Source organism: Paroedura picta, chromosome 5 (assembly GCF_049243985.1).
Source record: "Paroedura picta isolate Pp20150507F chromosome 5, Ppicta_v3.0, whole genome shotgun sequence".
Lineage (NCBI taxonomy): Eukaryota > Metazoa > Chordata > Lepidosauria > Squamata > Gekkonidae > Paroedura > Paroedura picta.
The window spans coordinates 117575087-117601004 of NC_135373.1; the positions used below are offsets into that span (position 1 = coordinate 117575087).

Sequence of the window (25918 nt, forward strand, 5' to 3'; positions counted from 1 at the left end):
AGAGAACTGGGACTGGCTCAAGGTCACCTAGCTGTCTGCATGTGGAGGAGTGGTCAATCAAACCCAGTTCTCCAGATTAGAGGCTGGCGCTCTTAAACACTACACCAAGCTGACTGAAAGAAGAAAGAACAGTTAGACAGTTAGGAAACTCTCTCTCTCTCTCTCTCTTCTTTCTATACAAAGTTTGTTTGTCTCCTTAATAAAACTCTTTTATCCTTTGAAGCAGTTGGGTGCTCCTCTCCCTTTGCATATTCTAACCCTGCCAACAGAACAATGGCATCTTGCGGATGGCCCCAAAGAAACTGCAAACAAAAAGCACATTGCACAATCCGGTGTGCATAAAATCTTAAGGAGTGGTCTCCCTTCAGAATTAGGTGTCCATCCGAGCTGCAGCGATGACTCTTAATTCAGGTCACTGGTTCATTAACATTTTTTGCCATCAAACTCCGCTGCATGAGAGAAGAGAACCCAACATCTTGGCAAAAGGGTTTTGCACAGTAGAGAGATAGGCAGCTGAGTGAATAACACGGCCTGGAATAAACGGTGAAAGTCAATCATCCCATTTATCAGAATGAAGGCTAAGTGAATTCCATCCTTACTGTCAGGAGATTCCCATTTTAAATCTCCATACAAATTATAGTTAAAAATGTGCATATGGGCATTTGTATGAGGGATTGTCTTACATTCACAGTTGTCTTTGTTTCATGGAAATATGGATAAAATAAAGATAGTGAAGGATATATGCCCTGAAAACAGGTGAGCAAATTGCCTTGCTCATGCCAATCATACCAAACCGTGCCCTTTGCCATTTAGCTAATCTGGCGAGCTGGGTTTGAGTCCCTGTTCCCTCACATGCAGCCATCTGGGTGACCTTGGGCTAGTCACCGTCTTGATAAAACTGTTCTGACCGAGCAGGAATATCAGGGCTCTATCAGACTCACCCACCTCACAGGGTGTCTGTTGTGGGGAGAGGAAAGGGAAGGCGAATGTAAGCCGCTTTGAGACTCCTTCGGGTAGAGAAAAGTGGCATATAAGAACCAACTCTTCTTCTTCTTCAGTAATTTCAGGGCTTTCTCAGCCTCACCCACCTCACAGGGTGTCTGTTATGGAGAGAGGAAAGGGAAGGCAAATGGAAGCTGCTTTGAGACTCCTTCGGGTAAAGAAAGGCAGCATATAAGAATCAACTCTTCTTCTTCTTCTTCTTCTTCTTCTTCTTCTTCTTCTTCTTCTTCTTCTTCTTCTTCTTCTTCTTCTTCAAGAGATGAGAGGAATGGGAAGGCGACTGTATGCTGCTTTGAGCCTCCTTCGGGTAGAGAAAAGCGGCATATAAGAACCAATTCTTCTTCTTCTTCTTCTTCTTCTTCTTCTTCTTCTTCTTCTTCTTCAGCAGACAGACTAGCCAAGCTGCCCATCTTGATTGGTCTCCATAAAAATAGTGTTATTGACCATTATCATTTTTTAAGAAGAAGAAATATAGGTTTTCATACCCTGCTTTTCACTTCCTGAATGATTCTCGGACAATTGCCCCACAACAGACACCCTGGGAGGCAGGTGAAGCCGAGATAATTCTGACAGAAATGCTCTGCAAGAATAGTTCTAACAGGACTGTGACTAGCCCAACATCACCCAGCTGGCAGCAGGTGGTGTGGGAAATCAAACCTGGCTCTCCAGAATAGAATCTGCCGCTCTTAACCACTGCACCAAGCTGGCTCCCTTTAAAAAGTCAGCCTTGGGTGATACGGCTATGAATACTGTCAAAGAATGGGCCCAACACAATAGAAATGCATAATACAATATAGATGCTTTTCAATCAGCTCTGTGCCATGTGGGTATGTCCTTTCAGAAGATGGTATATTATCACTGACTCCATTGCCTAGAAGAGGACAGGCATCAGTGCTGCCTTTGAGCTAAGCTAATTCAGTCCCAATAGATAATTGTTTGCTTGGAGTACTGGTTAAACACCAAGAGGACACCCTTGAGGTGTGATTTGCTGCTGGATTCTCTTAATGTTCAAGATCATGATGTTTGTTTTATGCAGAACCTTTGTGCATAAATGGGCTTGCTCTGAAAGGAACCCCTTTGGGCATCCATGGTGGCTTAATAGTCTATGAATCTGGGTCACCAAAATATTATGATTCTGTAGGTTATACGAGGCCAGTATCTGAGGATGACTCATTAAGAGTAGGTTCATTTAGTGATAGTTCCAAAGCGCATCTGTGCTGGTCCACCACAGAACAGCTAGATCTGAGTCCTGTAGCTCCTCAGTAGCTGTCTGCAGTAAAAAGTTACCTTCATCTCTTGAATGTATACCCCAAAGATCTTCCTGGTCTCCAAGGTGCTTTGTTGGAGAAAAGCCAAGTTGTTGTCTTGGGGCATCATCTGTTTGTACATGTTCCTGGACTAGGGTTGCCAATTTTTGGTTGGGAAACATCTAGGGATTTGAGGGGTAGAGTCTGGACAGGGCAGCCTGTGGAGATGGGCAGGACCTCAGCAGGGCATAATGTCACACAGCCCACCCTCCAAAGGAGCCATTTTCTTCAGGACAACTGATTTCAGCACTAGAGGCTCCCAGAGATTGTTTTTCCCCCCTTTTCTTCTTTGTTTTTGTGTCTAGGGACTTATATGGGCTTCCCTGTTATTCTTATGAGGCTTGGTTTTTATGAGGTTTTATGAGGCTTGGTTTTTTCCCCACTATGCCAATAGTGGGCATTCTCCACTATTGCAAACTTAAATGGACTCCGGGGAATGGTAGAGGACAGGAAGGCCTGGAGGATCATTGTCCATGGGGTCGCGATGGGTCAGACACGACTTCGCACCTAACAACAACAACAACATGCCATAGTTCCTTTGTCTTTCTTTACCTTTTTCTTGAACAGAGTTTGCAAAATCCTCCCCCCCCCCACTTACTTGGATTCATTGTGACTCTGTGCTTTGAGATCACTTCTGTTGAGTATACAATGTTAGTAGCACCGTGTTCTGCTGGGCATTCTGCACATTGTAAATAGTTGTGCTTGGCTTGCAAAATCCACCTCTTGCTTTGATTTCTTGTGACTCAGCGCTTTGAGACCAGTCATTTAAGCACACCGTGACACTAGGTTCAACTGGGCACTCTGTTGTGCTGGGGTTGAAAATCCCCCCTTTTGTTTCTCCTGCAATTATTCCCTGGTTTGACATCATTTCACTTTTGCTTGCATTGAAACAATGGCACTGGATTATGCTGGCCATTCTGTAAAATGAACTAGTTATGCTTGGCTTGCAAACTCCTCTCTCCAGCCTTGGATTGTGATTCTGTGCATCACATAAATCTTATTGGGCTGACATTATCACAATGGCTCTGGGTTCTGCTGGGCACTAGCACATTGTGCTAGTCTATTGGGTATGCAACCTACCCCCTTGCTTAGAGTGTGATTCTGCGCTTCACATCAGTCATGTTGAACTGGCATTGACGTTGTATGATTTGGCTCTGATAAGCCCCAAAATACTCAAACCAATGCTGACAGGTATTATCCAAGCCGAATCTCACATCCCATTAGGTTAAATAAACTGAATCAGAGACGCCTGAATCAATTTAGTCTTGATTTGGCTGAGTCATGATTCAGCTGACTGAGAAAGACTCTGCCAAACAGCTGGTGCTGAGGATATGTTCTTTGTCAAGGTCTTTAAATGTCTCCCTAGTAGACTGTTCTGTAAATTTGAACCTCTTATTCAAAAATCACCCTCCAGACTTCCAGATATGTCCAGCTAACTACCCTTTTTTATGGTCCATGTGGGGTATGGTTGAGCCAAAAAAATCTAGGATTCCAAAAAAATCCTGTGTTGGGATTTTGGAATATCAGGAAGTACCCCCCCAAAAAAAAAATTAGTCCAATAACCCCCTTCCCAAATAATTTATTTCCCCCAAACTTTAGTGGCTAAGACACTTCCAGTATACACCCTGGTATTGCCCCCCACATTCCTATTGACTAAGTGATATTCTGATATTGGGGGGGGGGGTGGAGTTTATGAATATAATGGCTTCTACTTTCCAGTTTTTGCTGAAATGCCAAAGCATTTCCTAGACACCGCCTATGTCATGACTTCCAGTGTATACTGGAAATCATGTTGCAACTTTATCGGTGATGAATCCTGGTCCTCCCTCCCTCCTGTTAGCTCCCCCCACTGGAAAGCTGATCAGCAGCAAACCCCTGTCTTCACCATAGTCTGGCATACTTACTTTGCCCGTACAATATTTGTCAGTTGGCAGCATTAATCTTCTTGGCGCGTGCTGAAAATATCCAGGGTCGAACTACAGTTCCCAGGAGGCAATGCAGTCCGATTTGGAAACTGCAGGGGACACACTCCACCATGGGAGACTGGCAAGCAAAACGGGGAAAGCAAAATGTGAAACAAAAATGATTGTTTAAAAGTACTGCTTGCAAGTTGCAGCCCAATTGCAATTCAAACAGAGGCATGATGCACCCCTGATTTCAGCCAATAATTTAACAAAATAGACCATATTTTGGTCGGCATGGATTTATGTATCCGTCTCTTCTGAAAACAGAGTCCCAGACATGTTGGTTGGCAAAGCAAAAGCAAACCGAGGGATGTATTTTGAACTGTTTTCGATTCCCGGCCCCCAAACTGAGCATCTTCTGACAATTGGGTAGCTTTGTGGATTTTTATTATATTAAAACAGAGTGAGTCAGATTGCCTCCCTCGTATCTACCTCAGGAAATCATTGGCTGAGACTTGGAGACGGTTTTGAGCCCAAGCCATGTTTCTGTTGGCAGAGAAATGAAAGCCCAGACATTTCAGAAAGTCAGATTGATCAACTGAGTAGCAATCTAACATTCAGCAAAAATGCAGGGGTTTATATCACCACCCCCAAAAAAACATTTTGAAATAACAAACAACCCAACCTTTCTCAACTTTTTTACCATTGAGAAACCCCTGGAACATTCTTCAGGCTTTGAGAAACTACAGCAGTGGTGCAATTGTGCAGGATATGGGGAGGAAGGGGTCTTTTTTCCCACCTGATATATATTTTTATTTTCATAAAGATAAAGATAGAACAGAACAAATAGTATAAATTGTTAATACAAAGAAAGATAAGTTATGCTTTTCATTTGTTACACTTAATTCCCCATTTCATGTCTCCTTTTAGTTTATTTTCTTAAGTAATTCAGATAAGGGCCCCATTGTTCTTGGGGGAGGAGGGGGTCTTGTGCCATTCTCAGCAGAGTTTTACCCTTCTCTGTTGATGGAACTTAATCAATTTAAGAAGAAGTTGGTTCTTCTATGCCGCTTTTCTCTACCCAAAGGAGTCTCAAAGCAGCTTACAGTTGCCTTCCCTTCCTCTCTCCACAACAGCCAGCCTGTGAGGGAGGTGAGGCTGAGAGAGCCCTGAGATTACTGAAGAAGAAGAAGAAGAGTTGGTTCTTATATGTCACTTTTCTCTACCCGAAGGAGTCTCAAAGTGGCTTCCATTCGCCTTCCCTTCCTCTCCCCACAACAGCCAGCCTGTGAGGGAGGTGAGGCTGAGAGAGCCCTGAGATTACTGAAGAAGAACAAGAGTTGGTTCTTATATGCCGCTTTTTAGGTAGGGAAATGCGGCATAGAAGAACCAAGTCTTCTTCTTCTTCTCCAGTAATATCAGGGCTGTCTCAGCCTCACCTCCCTCACAGGGTGTCTATTGTAGGGAGAGGAAAGAGAAGGTGTTTGTAAGCCACTTTGAGACTCCTTCAGGCAGTGAAGATGGGGTATAAAAAAAACAACTCTCCTTCTAACATGAAATATTATCATAAATTTATCTGTTCAGCATCCCGGTTTCATCCCCACACTCTTAAAATTATATAACCCAAAACTGGAGATAAATGTCTAAAAATATGTATTTTGCCCCTCGGATGGATATAGATTCTAATTTCCTCCTCGCACTTTGGAATTAATCTCTCTCCTCTCTCTGTTCTCTCATGAGCCTTGCCTTGTCATTCACAAGGGTACGGCCCGTATTCCATGACTGAGGAGAGCTGTTTTGGGAGACAATTATCTGGAAAGCCCAGTACAGACGGGTCGGAAATTGAGTCCTTAAAACCAGCTCGGATTCTATCCAAATGACTCCACAAATGCGAAGAAAGGGGAGAAAGAGTCAGAGAAGGGGGTTAAATAATTATTCTACTTGGATTCAAAAGCCTCACAAAAGACAAACCTATGAAGTCCCAGCAAATTGGCACTGGCTGACCGCAAGGACTTTCTCAGTCCTTATCACAATGCTAAGAATTATTGCTGTGCCTAGGGCAGCCGTTGTAGAGAAGCTATGCTTAGCCTGCAGAAGATCTAGGCTTGCCAACCCCCTGGTGAGGGCTGAAGATCTCGTTTCTGATCTTACACACAGAGAGAGACATAGTTCGATCGATCAACTCCCACCCAGGGGAGATTCCAGATAGATGCGTGTTGAAAAATGAGCCTGGTGGACCACAACCAATAAATACGAAAATGCAAATGCAGGAAATGTCAAGGTATTCTACTCAAACAAAGATTTGTTACCCCTGGTTGAAAAAAAGAGAATGTTTAGATTTCTGTTGTGTCACGGGGGGCAGAAAGCTGGTGTTTCTAAACAGCTGGGCAACATGGACTACCAGTCAGCTGTTTGGCTTGGTTTAAATGGTTCCAAGCCATTTATGCTCTCTGTGGGATTGAATTTAAAATTATTCACAACCCACCCATTCATGAATGTGTATATCGGTATGCAGCTTGTGGCCAACCCTAGTGGTTTGCCATTTCTGGCATCTCTGGATAGTGACCCTAGACTTCTGGGGTGTTCGCCCATCCACGTACCAAGGAAGGCCAACTGCACCTCCCTCTTTGACTTCCAAGGAGATCTGGTTAGGCTGGGCACCAGATCAGGCTAGAATAATCCTGAGTTTACCACAATTTGAAAATTGATTATGTATGTTTGTGCTTCTAATCTCTAAGGGAGCCCAGCCCTGCTTCCCGGCCAAGCTATGAGTGCTGGCTATCTCAATCAGGGTTTCATGAAACCCTGGGGTTTCTTGACAGCCCTGAAAGGATTTCCCCAATTGGTGGAAGTTAATTAATTTTTGATATATTTTTTAAAAATTGTTTATATTTATATTTATATTTATATTTATATTTATATTTATATTTATATTTATATTTATATTTATATTTATATTTATATTTATATTTATATTTATATTTATATACCGCCCTCCCCCGAAGGCTCAGGAAACAGGGAACAGGAAACAGATACAGATAACATGGGGTAACACATGTGACAATAGCAATAACTACAACAACAATAAACCCAACATAAAGTTAAAGGTAAAGGTATCCCCTGTGCAAGCACCAGGTCATGTCTGACCCTTGGGGTGACGCCCTCTAGCATTTTCATGGCAGACTCAATACGGGGTGGTTTGCCAGTGCCTTCCCCAGTCATTACTGTTTACCCCTCAGCAAGCTGGGTACTCATTTTACCGACCTCGGAAGGATGGAAGGCTGAGTCGACCTTGAGCCAGCTGCTGGGATCGAACTCCCAGCCTCATGGGCAGAGCTTCAGACTGCATGTCTGCTGCCTTACCACTCTGCGCCACAAGAGGCCCTTACAATCCCAACATGATAACAGCAATAATAATATGATAGAACTGCAAAGGAGCCTCAGCTCAACTGTTACTGGGACCCAGTGGGTTAGGAAGATTAGTGGTGGTCGTAGTAGGCGGGGGAGGTTAGAATCATAGAGTTGGAAGGGACCTCATGGGTCATCTAATCCAACCCCCTGCACTATGCAGGACACTCACATCCCTATCGCTCATCCACTGTAACCTGCCACCCCCTTGAACCTTCACAGAATCAGCCTCTCCGTCAGATGGCTATCTAGGTTGTTAAACATTTCTCAGGTGAGATGATAACATATAGTCACGTTAACCCTCCCCCCCTCCCAAATGGCCCATGTTGGGCCTGGAGCGGGCAGGAGAGGGAGGAGCTCCAGGTGGGCTATGGAGGGAGTGGGAAGGGGAGGGGCCCATGGTGGGCGTGTCCACAGCTCTGCTTCCCAACCATATTCCACATGATTGCATTACTTCTGTGATTTCTCTAAGCCTGAAGAATGTTTCAGGGGGTTCTCAACTGCAAAACAAGTTGAGGAAGGCTGTGCTAGTGTATTAATCTCTACTTAGTAACCTTTTATGTACCCAAACAAGGCATTTTTGAGATTTTAAAGTCTCCCGGTTCATTTTTCTAGCCTCCCCCCCCCCGTCCCCCCAAAAAGCTGTTACTTCTTTTGGCTTCAACGAGTAGGATAAACATTTGTTCCCTGCTGTCTTGGCAGGAGAGAAGGAGCCAACTGTCACCCTTCACTGCCTCATGTCGTGTCCTGGTGTTCCCTCAGAGAAGTTGTCAATAACTAGCTGAATCCACACAAGAGTGAGAAAACATTCAGCTGGCATTTCCAGCCATCCGAATGTCAAGCAAGGATTGTCATGGGTGGTGCACAAGGGATGTGAAGGCATGGTACAGAAAAAGCAGCCTGACCAAATGATCCTACTCCCTCTTGGGAATCTATTGGCATGTTTGGGGGGTGGGGGTGGGAGTTAAAGGATATCTTAATCTTCAAAAATGTTTCATAGAAAACAATCAGTCTTCAGACTTGAGTAGCTTCACAAAGATGTCACCTTCTACTTGTGTGTGTGTTGTTGTTGTTGTTAGGTGCAAAGTTGTGTCTGACCCATCGCGACCCCATGGACAATGATCCTCCAGGCCTTCCTATCCTCTACCATTCCCCGGAGTCCATTTAAGTTTGCACCGACTGCTTCAGAGACTCCATCCAGCCACCTCATTCTCTGTCGTCCCCTTCTTCTTTTGCCCTCAATCGCCCCCAGCATTAGGCTCTACTCCAGGGAGGCCTTCCTTCTCATGAGGTGTCCAAAGTGTGTCTGTGTGTAGGAAATAATATTATGGAGATTGAGGGATAGTTGATTTTTAGGACCTGCACTCAAACATCGAGCTTCTCTATAAGACTTGGCCTCTTTTCTGAGACTCCTTACATGTAACTCCTATAGAGGCACCTCTGTAAAGTCCTAAGACAGGGGTGGCCAAGCTGTGGTTCTTCAGATATCCATGGACTACAATTACCATGAGCCACTGCCAATTGGCCAATCTCCTCTTCTCCAGGCCGAACATTCCCAAGACCCTCAGCCTTTCCTCACAGGGCATGGATTATCCTCATTACTCTCCTCTGAACCCTCTCAATTTTGTCCACATCCTTTTGGAAGGGAGGCCTCCCGAACTGCACACAGAGTCCTCCGGTGGGGACTGACCAATGCGATATACAGCTTCTTCAATCTGGCTATATTGGGCTAGCATGAAACGTCCAGGCCAGGGACCAGTGCTGATGGGTCTCCTGCTGTCCACTTGCTTCTTCAATAAAACTGCTCTTCCCCCAAAGTGAAGAGCCAGTCCTGGCTTCCCTCCACATAAGTGGAGGAGTGTTTGAGAAATCACCTTTGGGCTGCAAGCAACACCCATCCAAAAACAAGTGCCTCTTTTCAGGTTGCCAATCTCTAGCCAGGCTTACATGACTTGTGAGTATCCTGTGATGTCACTATTGTGTCTATCAAAACCAGCAGGATGACTATTGAGCTCTCCTGTGATTAACTGAAAAAGGAGAAGAGGGTTTTATACCCCGTTTTTCAGTACCCAAAGGAGGTTCGGATCAGCTTACAATCACCTTCCCTTCCTCTCCCCACAACAGACATCCTGTGAGGTAGGCAAGGCTGAGAGAGCTCTAAGGGAAAGTGGTCCAACAGGACTGTGACTAGCCCAAGGTCACTCAGCTGCCTGCATGTGGAGAAGTGGGGAAGCAAACCCAGCTCTCCAGATTAGAAGCTGCCCCTCTTAACCACAACACCAAGCTGCCTCAAAACAGACTGAATTACTGAAGAAGAAGAAGAAGAAGAAGAAGAAGAAGAAGAAGAAGAAGAAGAAGAAGAAGAAGAAGAAGAAGAAGAAGAAGAAGAAGAAGTTGGTTCTTATATGCCGCCTTTCCCTATCTGAAGGAGTCTCAAAGCGGCTTACAGTCGCCTTCCCTTTCCTCTCCCCACAACAGACATCCTGTGAGGTGGGTGAGGCTGAGAGAGCCCTGATATTCCTGCTTGGTCAGAACAGTTTTCTCAGTGCCGTGGCGAGCCCAAGGTCACCCAGCTGGCTGCATGTGGGGGAGGAGTGCAGAATCGAACCTGGCATGCCAGATTAGAAGTCCGCACTCCTAACCACTACACCACACTGGCTCTATACTGGCTCTCTACTGGGAGGTCTGTCAAGCCAAAGTCCCAAATGCGAATTTATATTTCACTTTTCATGGGACTTCATTATTGATTCTTGTGGACTTCATGTTTCTGATCATGGACTAGATGGCCTGTATGGCCCCTTCAAAGTCTATGATTCTATGATTCTATGATTCTATGATTCTATCTATGGTACCTCTAATTACCACTCTTGAATTTATACTCTCAGTAGTATTCATGTGTTGCTATGATCTCTCCTGAGAGTTTGTGTTTAATCTCCAGGTGTGGTCTTTTATTACTGATCTCTGGCAATAGGGATCAGTCTCTCCCCTGACCAACCCCTGCCCTCCCTCCCCGAGCTCCACCTCCCAAATCTCCAGGTAATTCCCAACCCAGAGCTGGCAACCCTGCCATCATAGAATCACGCCTGGCTTTGGCCCTCCCAATGTTTGTGATGGGCCTCAGCGCTGGCAGCCATTTTGTGGTGGCGATAAGACAACAAACCGCAGCCCCTCTTAAGCTGCCATTTTCTCCAAGGGAACTGATCTCTGAAGTCTGGAGATGCGTAGTAATTCGGGGAGAACTCTTCACCCACGCCTCTGGAAGCTGGCAACCGTACCTGTAATTCAAGCACTGGGTTTCACTCTAGAGTGCTCAGGATGCCTCCCCCGCATCCTTTCCACAATCTCGTGAACAGCCCCGTAAATTAGGCCAATGTTATTACCCCCATACTGAGAGCGGGAAGCTGAGGCTGAGAGACAGCATGTAGAAACTGGGCAGTCGGCCCAGGTTTGCATCTGCATAATATGCGAAATGCCACTTAATCGGGTTGTCAGCAGCGTTACCTACTTTAAAAAATAATCAGACTTTTGTATCGAGGGAACTCAAATTCCTGCGTTTTTGCATAAATTAGGGCCGTAGTCTACACAACTGACCTCTCAAGTACATCTGTACCCAGCCACCCCCACAAACGGTATAGATCAGGGGTAGTCAAACTGCGGCCCTCCAGATGTCCATGGACTACAATTCCCAGGAGCCCCTGCCAGCATTCGCTGGCAGGGGCTCCTGGGAATTGTAGTCCATGGACATCTGGAGGGCCGCAGTTTGACTACCCCTGGTATAGATCGTACAAATTAAGCACGTGGAAGCTTTTCCTCTTGATCAGCGGACGTCTTCTTTGACCCTCTCCCTAGCGAACTGCTAAAATTAAACACACACACAAATTTGCAATTCAATCTTTAAAACGTTTCCCTGGGGCTAAACCCCATGAAACAGAGCTGCTCTTGAGGGCACTGACCACGTCTCCGTGGCAGGCTGTCTGCTCTGCCCTTTGAAGGTCCCAAATTTAGTCCTTCTAAAAATATTGAGATGAGTCTAGCCAGCGGAGTCAAGGGCAGGGCTCTAGCACTGTAGAGACCAATAAAATGTTTGAAGGCTGAACTTTGGAGACTTAGAATAGCAGATAAATGAAATGAAAATATAAGTAGGGTGGGGACACTCCCTTCTGATTTTTGTTTTTGATCAACCAATGCTGATTCTCAACCCCTCCCATCTCAGTGCAACCATCTTGCTGTTATTGTAGATCTGCAAATGCTGAATTTGGCCATCCCGGATGTCTGCTACATACAAGTTGCGGCATGGCCCATCCCGGCAGCTGACAAGAATAATAAAGAAGGACACACAAGATTAGAAGGGACATGCCTAGAGATGCCTGCCTCCAAGTGGGACCCGGGGTCTTCTGGAATTACAGATCATCCCCAGACTACAGAAATCAGCTCGCCTGAAGAAAATAGAAGCTTTAGAGGCAACCATTCTCAGCATTTTTACCACTGAGAAACCCCTGAAACATTCTTCAGGCTTTATGGTGCAACTGTGCACTATAAGGTTGGGAAGCAGAGCTGTAGACAGGCCGACCCAGGGCCCCTGTCCTTCCCACCCCCTCCAGGCCCATCACTGCTGATTTTGTTAGGGGGAGGGAGGTCGACGTCATCATAGATAGTCCTATCATCTGATAAATGTTTAACAATTTTTTTAAAGTATCTTAAAAATTCATTACCACCCACCCATCTGGGAAACCCTTTCAGGGCCATCAAGAATCATAGAATAATAGAGTTGGAAGGGACCTCATGGGTCATCTAGTCCAACCCCCAGCACTATGCAGGACACTCACATCCCTATTGCTCATCCACTGTCACCTGCCACCCCCTTGAGCCTTCAGAGAATCAGCTTCTCTATCAGATGGCTACTCAGCCTCTGCTTAAACATCTCCAAAGATGGAGAACCCACCACCTCCCGAGGAAGCCTGTTCCACTGAGATGAACAGGCACTATGTTCCTGATGTTTAGACGGAATTTCTTTTGAAATAATTTCATCTCATTGGTTCTGGTCTGTCCCTCCGGGGCAAGAGAGAAGAACTCTGCTCCATCCTCTATATCAGTGGTCCCCAACCCGCGGGCCGGGCCGCGCTCCCTCTCCCCAGCCCCCCCCGCAGTAAAAAACTTCCCAGGCCACAAGCTTGCGGCCCGGGAAGCTTCTTACTGCGGGAGGGGGGGAGAGGGAATCAGGGCCGCGCATGCGCATTGTGCATGCGTGGCCGAAATTGTGCATGTGCCGCACTTTCGTGCATGCGCCGCACTTTCGTGCATGCGCGAAAGTGCCGCACATGCGAGATTTCAGCCGCACATGCGCGATTTCGGCCGCGCATACACGATGCGCGGCCCGGTTGCGCATGCACAGCATGCGCGGGCGGGCAATTGCCCTGCTGGTCCCCAGCCTCAAAAAGGTTGGGGACCACTGCTCTATATGGCAGCCTTTTAAATACGAAGCCCTGTTTGAGAAAGTCTTCTGTATGGCACTGTACCCCACTGAGGTCCAACCCCTCCTCATTCTCCATCCTCAAGAATCCAGGAATTTCCCATCCTGCATCTGACAACCCTACTCCTCCATCCCCCTCTGGTGGCCAGGGGATACCTGGCAACTTCCCCAACATAAGTGCTCTTATAGGAATTTGTTTGGAATGGGAGACTGCAGTGAATTCAGCTTTGTCTTCACCACAAAAAGGGATTTTAATGATCTGCAAAACACACGGGTGTTTGCGTGCAGTGTTACAAGATCCCATAAAGACGAAAGGAGACATTTGCAAGCATGTTTTTTTTCTCTCTCTTGAAATAGCTGCTTTTGTTTTAATTAAGGAAAACGAGTCTCAAAAGGTCAGTCCTTGTTATTTCTGAGGCTGCAATAATTTTAATTGCTAAAAGGACAGAAACAAACATTTAAATGCCGCCTGGTTCCACAGCCTTCTGTTGCCAAAGATAACAGGGGATCAACTTCTGGCTATTTGAGCCTTTGTTGCAAATAGCTGTTCTTGAAGCGTTGCTTTTTCTTGGCCTTGAAATGTTCAAAGTGTGGTTGAACACAGAGATCAACCACATCTGTCTCAAACAGGGATTTTGATCTGGCATCTAGGTGACTTCTCACATGGAGTTTTCAGAGGGTTTGGCTTCCTTTTCGAATAAGACTTGCCTCAATCTTTTGCTGGTCAGTAGAAGAGAACAGGGCCTGCAAAAGAGAGCTCCTCCACCAGGCATTTGCTTGAGGCTGACCGACCCAATAACACCCGCTGGTCCCCCCCCCCGACACCCCCCTTTACACGACTGAACATGACCTGCCTAAGGGTTCAGTTAAAGTTACTATCTTTGTCGAACGATGTTTCTGTCGAAATAGCCTAGTTGAAATGTTCTATGTTATGCTAGGATTGTTATATTTGTTATGATGTTCCATGTAATTACCCCGTGACGTTTTATGTAAACCGCCCAGAGCCATATAAAAATCCAAATAAATAAATAAGAGATGTCTGCTTGCCTTTCTCAGATCTGGCCATTCATTCATTCATTCATTCATTCATTCATTTATTAAGACGAAGAAGAAGAAGAAGAAGAAGAAGAAGAAGAAGAAGAAGAAGAAGAAGAAGAAGAAGAAGAAGAAGAAGAAGAAGAAGAAGAAGAAGAAGAAGAAGAAGAAGAAGAGTTGGTTCTTATATCCCGCTTTACAGCGGCTTGAGTTTTATATGTCGCTTTTCTCTACCCGAAGGAGTCTCAACGTGGCTTACAATCGCCTTCCTTTTCCTCTCCCCACAACAGACACCCTGTGAGGGAGGTGAGGCTGAGAGAGCCCTGAGATTACTGAAGAAGAAGAGTTGGTTCTTATATGCTGCTTTTCTCTACCCGAAGGAGTCTCAAAACGGCTTCCATTCGCCTTCCCTTTCCTCTCCCCACAACAGACACCCTGTGAGGGAGGGGAGGCTGAGAGAGCCCTGAGATTACTGAAGAAGAAGAAGAGTTGGTTCTTATATGCCGCTTTTTAGGTAGGGAAAGGCGGCATATAAGAACCAACTCTTCTTCTTCTTCAGTAATATCAGGGCTCTCTCAGCCTCACCCACCTCACAGGGTGTCTGTTGTGGGGAGAGGAATGGGAAGGCGACTGTTCGCCTTCCCTTTCCTCTCCCCACAAACAGACACCCTGTGAGGGAGGTGAGGCTCAGAGCCCTGAGATTACTGCTCTGCGAGAACAGCACTATGAGGGCTATGATGAACTCTAAATTGCCAAGCTGGCTGCATGTGGAGGAGCGGGGGATCAAACCCCCTCGTCAGATTAGAAGCCGCCGCTCGTAACTGCTACACCAAGCTGGAGACGAGGTTAGTGAGAGCCCCACGGGAGGCAGAAACAGGCAGGTGTAAATGCATGCTTCTTTGGCCTTCGAGCTTGCTACTTCTGAAGGCAGTCTAAAAATACCGTAGCTCTTATTTCGAGAGTTTGTGCACTTTGCATTTTTAATTTTGGGACACAAAGCTAGAGGGAAGGTTTCTTTTTTTTTTCTTTTAATTTTTTTCCTGAGAGGCAGAAACCTGAGAAGTACTTCAGAAATGTGCTTCTCCTGGGTATTTGGAGCTTTATTTTTACGCTCTTTGCTTTCTGTAACTGCCTGCAGCAAATAGGCCTTAACTGAGCAGAATTTTAGGGGGAGAAATTGCAGCCTCTCTCTCTCTCTTATTCTTTGCCTTTCGTTTCACCAGTGAGATTGAAGTTTGCAGGGAGGAACATTGCTTAGTCGGGAAAGCCCTGGTGTTCTTCCAGATGACTTCAGAGGAAACTTTTTGTTCACTATGTGGAGGATTTTTTCCCCCCGTTGCTGTTTGGCTGATCTGAAAATTAAAACGCTCAAGGGCAAATGAAGTTCCTGAAACCAATAGCTTTGTGTAATAATCCAGGGTTTGTGTAACGGTCATGAGAACTGTTCAGAGGGACACCTGCATCTGGTACCTTCATCTCTAGAGTTGTCAACTCCAAGTGGGAAATTCTCAGCAATGGGAGGGGGTGGAGCATGCGGAGATCACATGGTTTCCAACCATCAGGTGGGGTGTGGAGATCTGCTATTACAATGGATCTCCAGACTACACAGATCTGTTCCCTTGGAGAAAAATGGCTGGTTTGGAGTTTAGACTCTATGCCTAATATATATTGCTGTGGTCCCTCCCATATTTCAACCCTGCCCTTTCAAGGCTTCACCTCCAAAATCTCCAGGGATTTCATAGAATCATAGAACCATAGAGTTGGAAGGTACCTCCTGGGTCATCTAGTCCAACCCCCTGCACTGTGCAGGACACTCATATCCCAATCACTCATCCACTGTAATCTGCCACCCCCTTACGCCTTCACAGAATTTTCCAGTCCAGAGATAAGAACTCTAGGAGGATCCTAGAGCATCCAAAGCAGTCATTTTCTAAGGTCACCCAGTAAGCTGAGGAGTCTCAGGAGCAGGGAACTGAGGAGTAAGTGTAATGTAACAGCATTACATCCCTTCCGGAAAAATCCTGAAGGTGAAGTCAGACCTCTCTAGGAACATCTCTATGGCAAAACTATAGATCAGGGGTGGCCAAACTGTGGCGAAGAAGAAGAAGAAGAAGAAGAAGAAGAAGAAGAAGAAGAAGAAGAAGAAGAAGAAGAAGAAGAAGAAGAAGAAGAAGAGTTGGTTCTTATATGCCGCTTTTCCCTACCTGAAGGAGGCTCAAAGCAGCTTACAGTCGCCTTCCCTTTCCTCTCCCCACAACAGACACCCTGTGAGGTGGGTGAGGCTGAGAGAGCCCTGATATCACTGCTCGGTCAGAACAGTTTTATCAGTGCCGTGGCGAGCCCAAGGTCACCCAGAAGAGGAGGAGGAGGAGGAGGAGGAGGAGGAGGAGGAGGAGGAGAGTTGGTTTTCTACCCTGCTTTTTACTACTCAAAGGAGTTTCAAAACATCTTACAATCGCCTATCCTTTCCCAACAACAGAGATCCTGTAAGTTAAGAGGGGCTGAGAGAGCTCTGAGAGAACTGTGACTGGCCCAAGGTCACCCAGCTAGAGGTAAATGGAGGATTGGGGCATCATATTCGGCTCTCCAGATTAGAGGCCTTAGAGGCCACTCTTAAACACTACACTACACGACAGATCCTTCCATTTTTCCGATGCCATGAGACGAAAATCTAAATTCTGTCCCAGCTTGGTTGTTCCTAGAAGGTTAGGCTGCCCACCTTCTCAGCCATTTGCCATTATGCTTAGTTGCATAATCTGCTTGCCGAATGTGAGCCGCCAGTATGGAAATTTGGGGACGTGACTGGGGACACTGCTGTGAACATTCACCGAATACCTTAGCGGCAACTGCAGGAATTCAATGCAGTGTTCAAAATGCCCCTTGAATCTTAATGCAAAGAAAACAACTTTTCCATTTGCAAACATTCACCTGGCGGAACTGCTGAAGGAGCATTTTAGCACTGTTTCCTATTCATGTTTTAAGCTCGCGTTAATGTATCATGGTTGCATTCCGAAGCCGCGCAAAGCCATTTTACATTATTGTGTATTTCACGCTGGTGCATCAAGCAAGCTTGGAGAACCAAGTGGGTTTTCACACTCCGGATCAAAATCTGCCATAAAGAAGTTTTAATTTTTGCCTCCTAGACTGCTCAAGATAACATTCTTCCTTGCGGGGCAATTCTGTATACAAGCACAGCAGCGTTTACGGAATTCTCTTTCCTTTCATGTTCTTTCCCTCCCCTCTTTCTATGCTGCAAATCTCTGGTGGGTTTATTCTACCAGATTAAATGCTGGCGCAGGAAGAGGGGACACAGAATCAGTCTCCTGGGCGCTTAACAATGAACAACTTACTTACAAAGACTATCTGGGGAGTTTAAGGCAAAGGTTAGTCTCGTGCAAATCAACAATGAAATATTTATCCGAGTCCCAGCCTTTGGAAGAAAACTTGGAAATGACTTTTCCTGCTTTTGTAGGGCTGATCCTAAGGGACCGCCTCTCCAAATATGTCCCCAGGAGAGCCCAGCCAATACAAACAGTCTAGTGGTCCTCAGCCCCAAAGAAATTTGGTTGGACTCAAGCAGAGACAGGGTGTTCTCAGCTCCGGCTGCTGCCTCATGGAATGAGTTCCCAGAAAAATATCAGGGCCTTTTCAGACCTCACTGAGTCCTACAGGGCTTGTAAAATGGAGTTTTTCCACCAAGCCTATGGTCAAAGGCCAGTAAAATGGGTAACATCTATATCAGCCTGTCTCCAGTTTATTACCCTCGAGAAACACCTGAAACATTCGTCAGGCTTCGAGAAACGCCAGAAGAGGTGCAATTGTGCAGAATATGGTTGGGAAGCAGAGCTGTGGACACGCCCACCTGGGGCCCCTCCCCTTCCCACCCCCTCCAGGCCCAGCATTGGCCATCGGGGGGGGGGGGTTGATATATGGTCATACACCCAATAAATGTTTAGCAGTTTTTAAAAAATTAAAATTAAAATTAATTAACTCACACTCATTTGGGAAACCCTTCCAGGGCCATCAAAAAGCCCCACAATTTCACGAAACCCTAGTTGAGAAAGCCTGATCTATATTAATATCAGATTTGCTTCCCTTCCTATATCATGCCATGCCCAGGGTTCTACTGGCTAAAATTTTAGAATTCCTTTAGAATGGTTTTAATGCCGGAGAGGGTGGTTTATAAATCTAAAGAAATATGGGTGGTTGTGGTGCAGGCCTAGTGTGTGTGTGTGTGTGTGTGTGTGTGTGTATTGCTAAAGTGAACTGCTGAACACGCTGTTATCGCAATGCAAGTAGAAAGCACAAAGAACAATAGCTGCTTGTACGCTTACATGCAAGAAGCTTCTGGGTTTGAGTACCGGCCCAAAGGCCAAAAGAGATACATGGATACATATTATGTGCAAGTGACGTTAATAAAAGATGCTGTTCTTCGGGGGGATCTGGGCTGAAAGTCGGGGGACTTCCCTGACACTCAGATACCTGCGTGTGTGTCTGAATCTCTCTCATCCCAACAGGTGGTATAAAAATCCAAATAAATAAATAAAATTAATTAAATAAATTCAGGATGACAAATTCCCAGTGACTTGGGGGTGGCTGCTAGGGAGAGAGGAAAGACCTCAGTGGGGTAAAAGGTAAAGGTAAAGGTATCCCCTGTGCAAGCACCGAGTCATGTCTGACCCTTGGGGTGACGCCCTCTAGCGTTTTCATGGCAGACTCAATACGGGGTGGTTTGCCAGTGCCTTCCCCAGTCATTACCGTTTACCCCCCAGCAGCAAGCTGGGTACTCATTTTACCGACCTCGTAAGGATGGAAGGCTGAGTCGACCTTGAGCCGGCTGCTGGGATCGAACTCCCAGCCTCATGGGCAAAGTTTTCAGATGGCTGCCTTACCACTCTGCGCCACAAGAGGCTCCTTTCAGTGGGGTAGTATGCCCTATAACCTAACACCTGCCCACAAAGCAACTATTTTCTCCAGGGGGGTTGATCTCTGTAGCTGGGAAAGCAGGTGTGATTTTGGAAGCTCTCCAGGTCTGACCTGGAGGATGGCCACCATCTTCTGCAAGCATATCTTCCACTGATTCCTGTTTCTACAAAATGACTGCTGTGAAACACACAACTAAAAATGACCGTAGGATACAAAAATGGCGTCCCCAAGAGAACAGAGAATCCGTAGTGTGACTAGGGACAAATCCTGTTGCATTCAGGAATACAGCGGGTGCTAGATTGGTGTGTGTGTGTGGAAGACCTGGAAAGGCTGCAGGCTGGAGGCCCCCGGGAAAGGAATTCACTGGCAAGGGCAGCTCTCATGCAGCAGGAATCTGCAGCCTCCAAGCCTCAGAAGAAGTAGAAGGAGGAGGGAGAGGTCAGGGGTGGGGGGTGGAAGGCAATTGGCTGGCTGCTGGACAGACAGGCAAGCTGGTTGGAGGAGGAACATAGGGGCAGGACAGCTGCCCTGAGTGGGTGTTAAGTGCTGAGTGGAACGTAAGCCATGAGACCAGCTCCTCCTCCAAGGTCTTACCAGAAATATTAAGTGGGACAGATAAAGATGCTGAGGATTCTGTTAGACCACTGGCATGCACAACAGCTCTGTGGGGTACACTCAGGTTGAGACCTGAACACGTTCAAATCCCCATTTTGCCCCAGAAGCTTACTGGGTAATATTGTGCCAGTCACACATTCTCAGCCTCACCTTATTTTATAGGATTTTGGTAAGGATAAAATGAAGGAGAGGAGCTTGATATGAGGTTTTCGGAGTCTTCATTAGGAGGGAATGTGGGATATAAATAGGGTTATCCACCTTCAGATAAACACTCATGGCGTTACGGGACCACTGGTCCACCAAGTTCTACCCAACCTGGCAGAAGCTCTCCAGGGATTGAACCTGGGACCTCTCACATGCCAAGAAGATGCTCTGGCTCTTCTGTGTTGCAGCTGGAGAGCTCCTGCTTTGAAAGGTGGACTCCATGGTATTATATCCCAGGGGTAGTCAATCTGTGGTCCTCCAGATGTCCATGGACTACAGTGTTTGCTGGCAGGGGCTCATGGGAATTGTAGTTCATGAACATTTGGAGGACCACAGGTTGACTACCCCTGTTATATCCCACTGAAGTCCCTCCCCTCCCCTAACCCTGCCCCTCTCAGGCTCCTCCCCCAAAATCTCCAGGTTTTCCCCAACCTGGAGCTAGCCACCCAAGGTATAAATGAAGTAAATAAAACAAGAACGGGAGCCTAAATTCAGACATTTTCTTCCCCCTGGGCAAGAATTTGTGGCTGCCTGTTATTTAAAATGGACCAGAATGTTCCCACAGGGGAAGGCTTTGTTTCTGCAACCCAGTCGCAAAAGCCACAAGCTAGCAGTTTTTGGTTTCTCCTTGAAATAGCTTTTGATGCCGGGTGAACATAGCTTGGCTTAATTATAAAACGTTAGCTCTGTATTCCTGACTATAAAACTCCGTAAAGCGCTGTCCATGACAGCTTGGTCAAGAATGTGATGAATTCATAATAGGCCTCTCCTCACCCCACACGTTTAACAAGAAAGAAGTGTGGTGGGGAATCAGACGTCAATAATTTAAAACATAGTTTTCTCTGAGCTTTAGATCCTACGTTGAGGATTCATTTAACAACTGGCATCCCAGTTTGGCAGGTTTCCTGAAAAAGTAGGTTAGCGCTTATCAGATTTTGGCAAATACAAGGTAACTTTTTGAATTGACTTTGTGGGGATACTTCTTCAGAAAATGTCCTCTACTAAGCCCCTCACCATCTTTGTTGCCTTCCTCTGGACATACTCCAGTTTGTCTACATCCCTATTTAACTGGGGTGTCCAAAATGGAACACAGTATTCAAAAGAATTTTCAGCTAAACATCCGGAAGAAGTTCCTGGCAGTTAGAGTGGTTCCTCAGTGGAATGAGCTTCCTCAGGAGGTGGTGGGTTCTCCATCTTTGGAAGTTTTTAAGCAGAGGCTAGATAGCCACCTTGCTGATTCTCTGAACTTCGGCAGATTGTGAGTGGGAGGGCAGAAAGGATTGTGTTGGTGCTCAGCTCTTCTGGACCTTTCTTGCAAGCTCAGGGAAATACCAATTGCTACTTTGGGATCAGGAGGCAAATTTCCTCCAGGCCAGACTGGCCAAGGATTCTGGGGGGGTTTTTTGGTGGTGGGGGGGAGGGGAAGCATCATCTGTACATTGAATTGGGGTCACTGTGGGTGGGCAAGAAATTGTAAATTTCCTGCATTCTGCGGGGGGTTGGACTAGAGGATCCTGGAGCTCCTTTCCAATTCTATGATCCTGTGATGATATTGTTAATGTTGATGTTTTCTTCTGGTTTTTAATTTACTGTTGATTTACTGTTAATTTTAACCTATATACAATAATATATAAATACAATAAATAAATATCTATTACTACTACTACTACTACTACTACTACTACTACTACTACTACTACTACTACTACTACTACTACTGCTAAGAGCCTCTTGTGACGCAGGGTGGTAAGGCAGCAGACATGCTGTCTGAAGCTGTCTGCCCATGAGGCTGAGAGTTCGATCCCAGCAGCCGGCTCAAGGTTGACTCAGTCTTCCATCCTTCCGAGGTCCGTAAAATGAGCCCCCAGCTTGCTGGAGGGTAAACGGTAATGACTGGGGAAGGCACTGGCAAACCACCCCATATTGAGTCTGCCATGAAAACGCTAGAGGGCGTCACCCCAAGGGTCAGACATGACCCGGTGCTTGCACAGGGGACACCTTTACCTTACTACTACTACTACTATTACTACTAGTACTACTACTACATTTCTAGCCCACTTTATTCCAAAGCTCAAGGCGGGTTACATAAAAGACGTACCCCATTAAAACCCCTCCCCTAAAGGTAAAGGTAAAGGTATCCCCTGTGCAAGCACTGAGTCATGTCTGACCCTTGGGGTGACGCCCTCCAGCGTTTTCATGGCAGACTCAATATGGGGTGGTTTGCCAGTGCCTTCCCCAGTCATTACCGTTTACCCCCCAGCAAGCTGGGTACTCATTTTACCGACCTCGGAAGGATGGAAGGCTGAGTCAACCTTGAGCCGGCTGCTGGGATTGAACTCCCAGCCTCATGGGCAGAGCTTTCAGACGGCTGCCTTACCACTCTGCGCCACAAGAGGCTCTTTTAAAGTGCCTCCCCTAAAACTAACACCCAAAAGTATACTACCCGAGCCATATTCAGAGGGCGGTTTAGACACTGGATGATGATGATGAAGCCCCAGCTCAGTATAAAGCAGCTCCACTTGTTCAAGGATGGGATCAAACTGTGATCAGTGAGAAGCAGCGGTCGTCTGTTGCAGTCGGAAGAATGCCGAGGATTGACTATGCCTTTGATGGTGGATTTTCAACAAGATTGCCGGGGGGGGGGGGGGGGAGGGATGGAGGTTAAGGTTGCTATCACCATTCAGCGAAAGCGTGCCCAGTTAAATGCAGGAAAGCGCAGTTCATTGGGGAATGGTGTAATATGAACGTTGTCATCGGCAATTGAATTATTTGTTCATTAGGACGCCTCTCCCCATTTTACTCGGGGGCCCTTCTGCCCCATTAACCGAAGCGCTTGCCTTGGAGGACATAAGCATCCAGGAGGTTGCTAAGTGCGCAGAGCAAGCTGCTAATCATGAGGAAATTATAATGGCTTTTTCATGGTCCATTGTCGTTTAGTTATCTTCACAGAATTACTGCCCTCTATTTGCAAAACGTTCCCATTAGCATGAGCGCATACAAGGAGCGCATGTGGATATATTTTGCAGCCTGCCATGGCACTTGGCGGCAAGGTTGCTCGGTACCCATTGCAAACTCAGGTGCAAAACCGTGCCCAGATTGTGATCTTTAAAACACAAAGCAGCATAAACAGAATCCTAGAGGTGAGACCCTCAGGGTCCCCCTGCACAATGCAGGAACTCACAACCACCTGCCCACCCACAGTGACCCCAATTTCATGCCCAAGGTCTACACCAGCCTCGTGGAATAGGACTGGAAAATGTTGCAGGCTTCGAGGTAACCCAGAAGTGGTAGAATCATAGACTTGGAAGGGACCTCCAGGGTCATCTAGTCCAACCCCCTTCACAATGCAGGAACTCACAACCACCTGCCCACCCACAGTGACCCCAATTTCATGCCAAAGTGATCCCTCCCCACCAAAAATCTCTTAATCCAGCCGGCCTGGAGGAAATTCACTTACCATCCCACAGTGGAAATCAACAGTTCCCTGGGTATGCAAGGAAGGGCCACAAAAGACAAACAATGGCACATCCCTTCCTGCCCACCCACTCAAGATCAGCATTTCTGTCAAATGTCTATCTAGCCTCTGCTTAAAGACTTCCAAAGAAGGAGAACCCACCACCTCCCGAGGAAGCCTGTTCAACTGAGTAACCACTCTGTCAGGAACGTCTTCCAAATGGTTAGCAAAAAAATTCCTTTGAATTAATTTCCACCCATTGGTTCTGGTCTGCCTCTCTGGAGCAACAGAAAATGAAAGGGATTGGGGAGAGGAGTTCAGCCATCAGAAATGACACTGGAAAACCTGGAAGTGTCATAACTCCTCTCTAGGAATCACTGAAAATGTTGTGGTTTTACATAGAGTTTCCAGTGATTCCCAGAGAGGATTGGCATCACTTCCAGGGGAAAAAATGGAAGTGACATCACCATATATGCCCTAGAGGCACTTTTTATTTTATTTTCCTTACCTTTTAGGGTCTAGAAATTCTACCTGGACACGAGGTGGAGAAAGCAAGAGGGAAAAGGGGGAACATGTCCTTCATGGGCCCTCTAAATTCCTGTTCAGTGGCAGAGCACATCCTTGGCATGCAGAAGGCCCCAGATTCAGGATAGAATTGCCAAGTTCCAGGTGGCACCTGAAGCTCTCCTGCTTTTACAAACAATCTCATAGGATCATAGAATCATAGAGTTGGAAGGGGTCATACAGGCCATCTAGTCCAACCCCCTGCTCAACGCAGGATCAGCCCAAAGCATCCTAAAGCATCCAAGAAAAGTGTGTATCCAACCTTTGCTTGAAGACTGCCAGGGAGGGGGAGCTCACCACCTCCTTAGGCAGCCTGTTCCACTACTGAACTACTCTGACTGTGAAAATTCTTTTCCTGATATCTCGCCTATATCGTTGTACTTGTAGTTTAAACCCATTACTGCGTGTCCTCTCCTCTGCAGCCAACAGAAACAGCATCCTGCCCTCCTCCAAGTGACAACCTTTCAAATACTTAAAGAAGGCTATCATGTCCCCTCTCAACCTCCTTTTCTCCAGGCTGAACATTCCCAAGTCCCTCAACCTATCTTCATAGGGCTTGGTCCCTTGGCCCCAGATTATCTTCGTCGCTCTCCTCTGTACCCTTTCAATTTTATTGACGTCCTTCTTGAAGTGAGGCCTCCAGAACTGCACACAGTACTCCAGATGTGGTCTGACCAGTGCTGTATACAATGGGACTATGACATCTCCAGATGACCAAGATCAGTTCCCTTGGAGAAAATGGCTGCTTTTGAGGGTGGATATGCTGTGGAGCCTCACTTCAAACCTTGTCTTCCCTAGTTTCACCCTCCACATCTCCAGGTATTTCCCAACCCAGAGTTGGCAACCCTAATTCAGGGGCAGGTCAGCCATTAAGGCCACCAGGAAGACTTTCAAGTGTTTGATTTCTTAAAAAGCTATTGTTTGAGGATGCTGCTTGCAGTTGGCCAAGAAATCATGATTACAGCTAAGATACGATGATATATCACTGATTTTGTTAGGAACTACAGTCGACTAATAAAGACTTTCTGATGATTTTAAGAAACAGAAGCTGGATTTTGGAGATGGTATACAGAAGGGTGTTGCCCTGGGTGTCATACAAGGGTATTGTCTTTCCAAGGTAAGTAAGTGTGGATTAGAGAAGAAAAAGAACTGGTTTTTGTGTGCCCCACTTTTTACTAGCCAAAGGAGTCTCAAAGAGGACTACCCTTCCTCTCCCCACAACTTACATCCAGTGAGGTAGGTGAAGCTGAGAGAGCTCTGAGAGGAACTGTGTCTAGCCCAAGAGAAGTAGAATCCTTTTTCATTAACATACTACTTGGCAGCCTACTACCCTTGTGGACCTCTCTTGAAACAAAGCCACTGTCCACTAAGGCAGGGGTAGTCAACCTGTGGTCCTCCAGATGTCCATGGACTACAATTCCCAGCGTTTGCTGGCAGGGGCTCATGGGAAATGTAGTCCATGAACATCTGGAGGACCACAGGTTGACTACCCCTGCACTAAGGGGCCACTAAGCTCCCCTAGTGACATGGGTAAAGATCTACTTGAACATAGAGAATCTCTTTCTCCACTGTTTTGAAAACACCGTGTTGTATTTCGGATATTATTATTATTTGATTTCAAATTCTTGCTTTTGTGAGCAAACAATACGATTGTCTAGGCCAAAATTTCAATGACAGGTTTGTGGAGCAAGGAACCAAGAATAAATTACTTTTCTAAACCAAGAGTCTTGGGCGTCCAAATTCAACTGTTTCTTGACGTTCCTGCCCTTAAAGTTCAATCAATATTGATTTCAAATTCTTCTCAGTATACTGGAGTAGTTCAGGTTTTGCACTTTGGTTTCTTTCAGGGGAGTTCCGCTATAAATAATTGTGGGCATTTATTTTCTAGTTACCGCTGTGTGCTTGAGACTGTTTCATTGTGTTACCACTGCACTGAGATGGAAGGTTCATTTAAAAAACAAAAATCGGAGAGTGTAATTTTAGCCAGAGGTATGTGGTCAGGTGGCCATCTATATCATCCCTCTAAATA

At 46.1% G+C, this 25918-nt stretch overlaps 1 long non-coding RNA gene across 1 annotated transcript in view; it reads left to right on the forward strand.

Annotated features, from left to right (window-relative positions):
• The window catches only part of LOC143839134 (uncharacterized), a 52280-nt gene extending 27288 nt beyond the window's left edge, over positions 1-24992 (forward strand). Inside the window, exon 3 of the long non-coding RNA XR_013231629.1 lies at positions 24929-24992. This is a non-coding gene — a long non-coding RNA (uncharacterized LOC143839134). The remainder of the gene's footprint in view (positions 1-24928) is intronic.
• Positions 24993-25918: the final 926 nt, after the last annotated feature.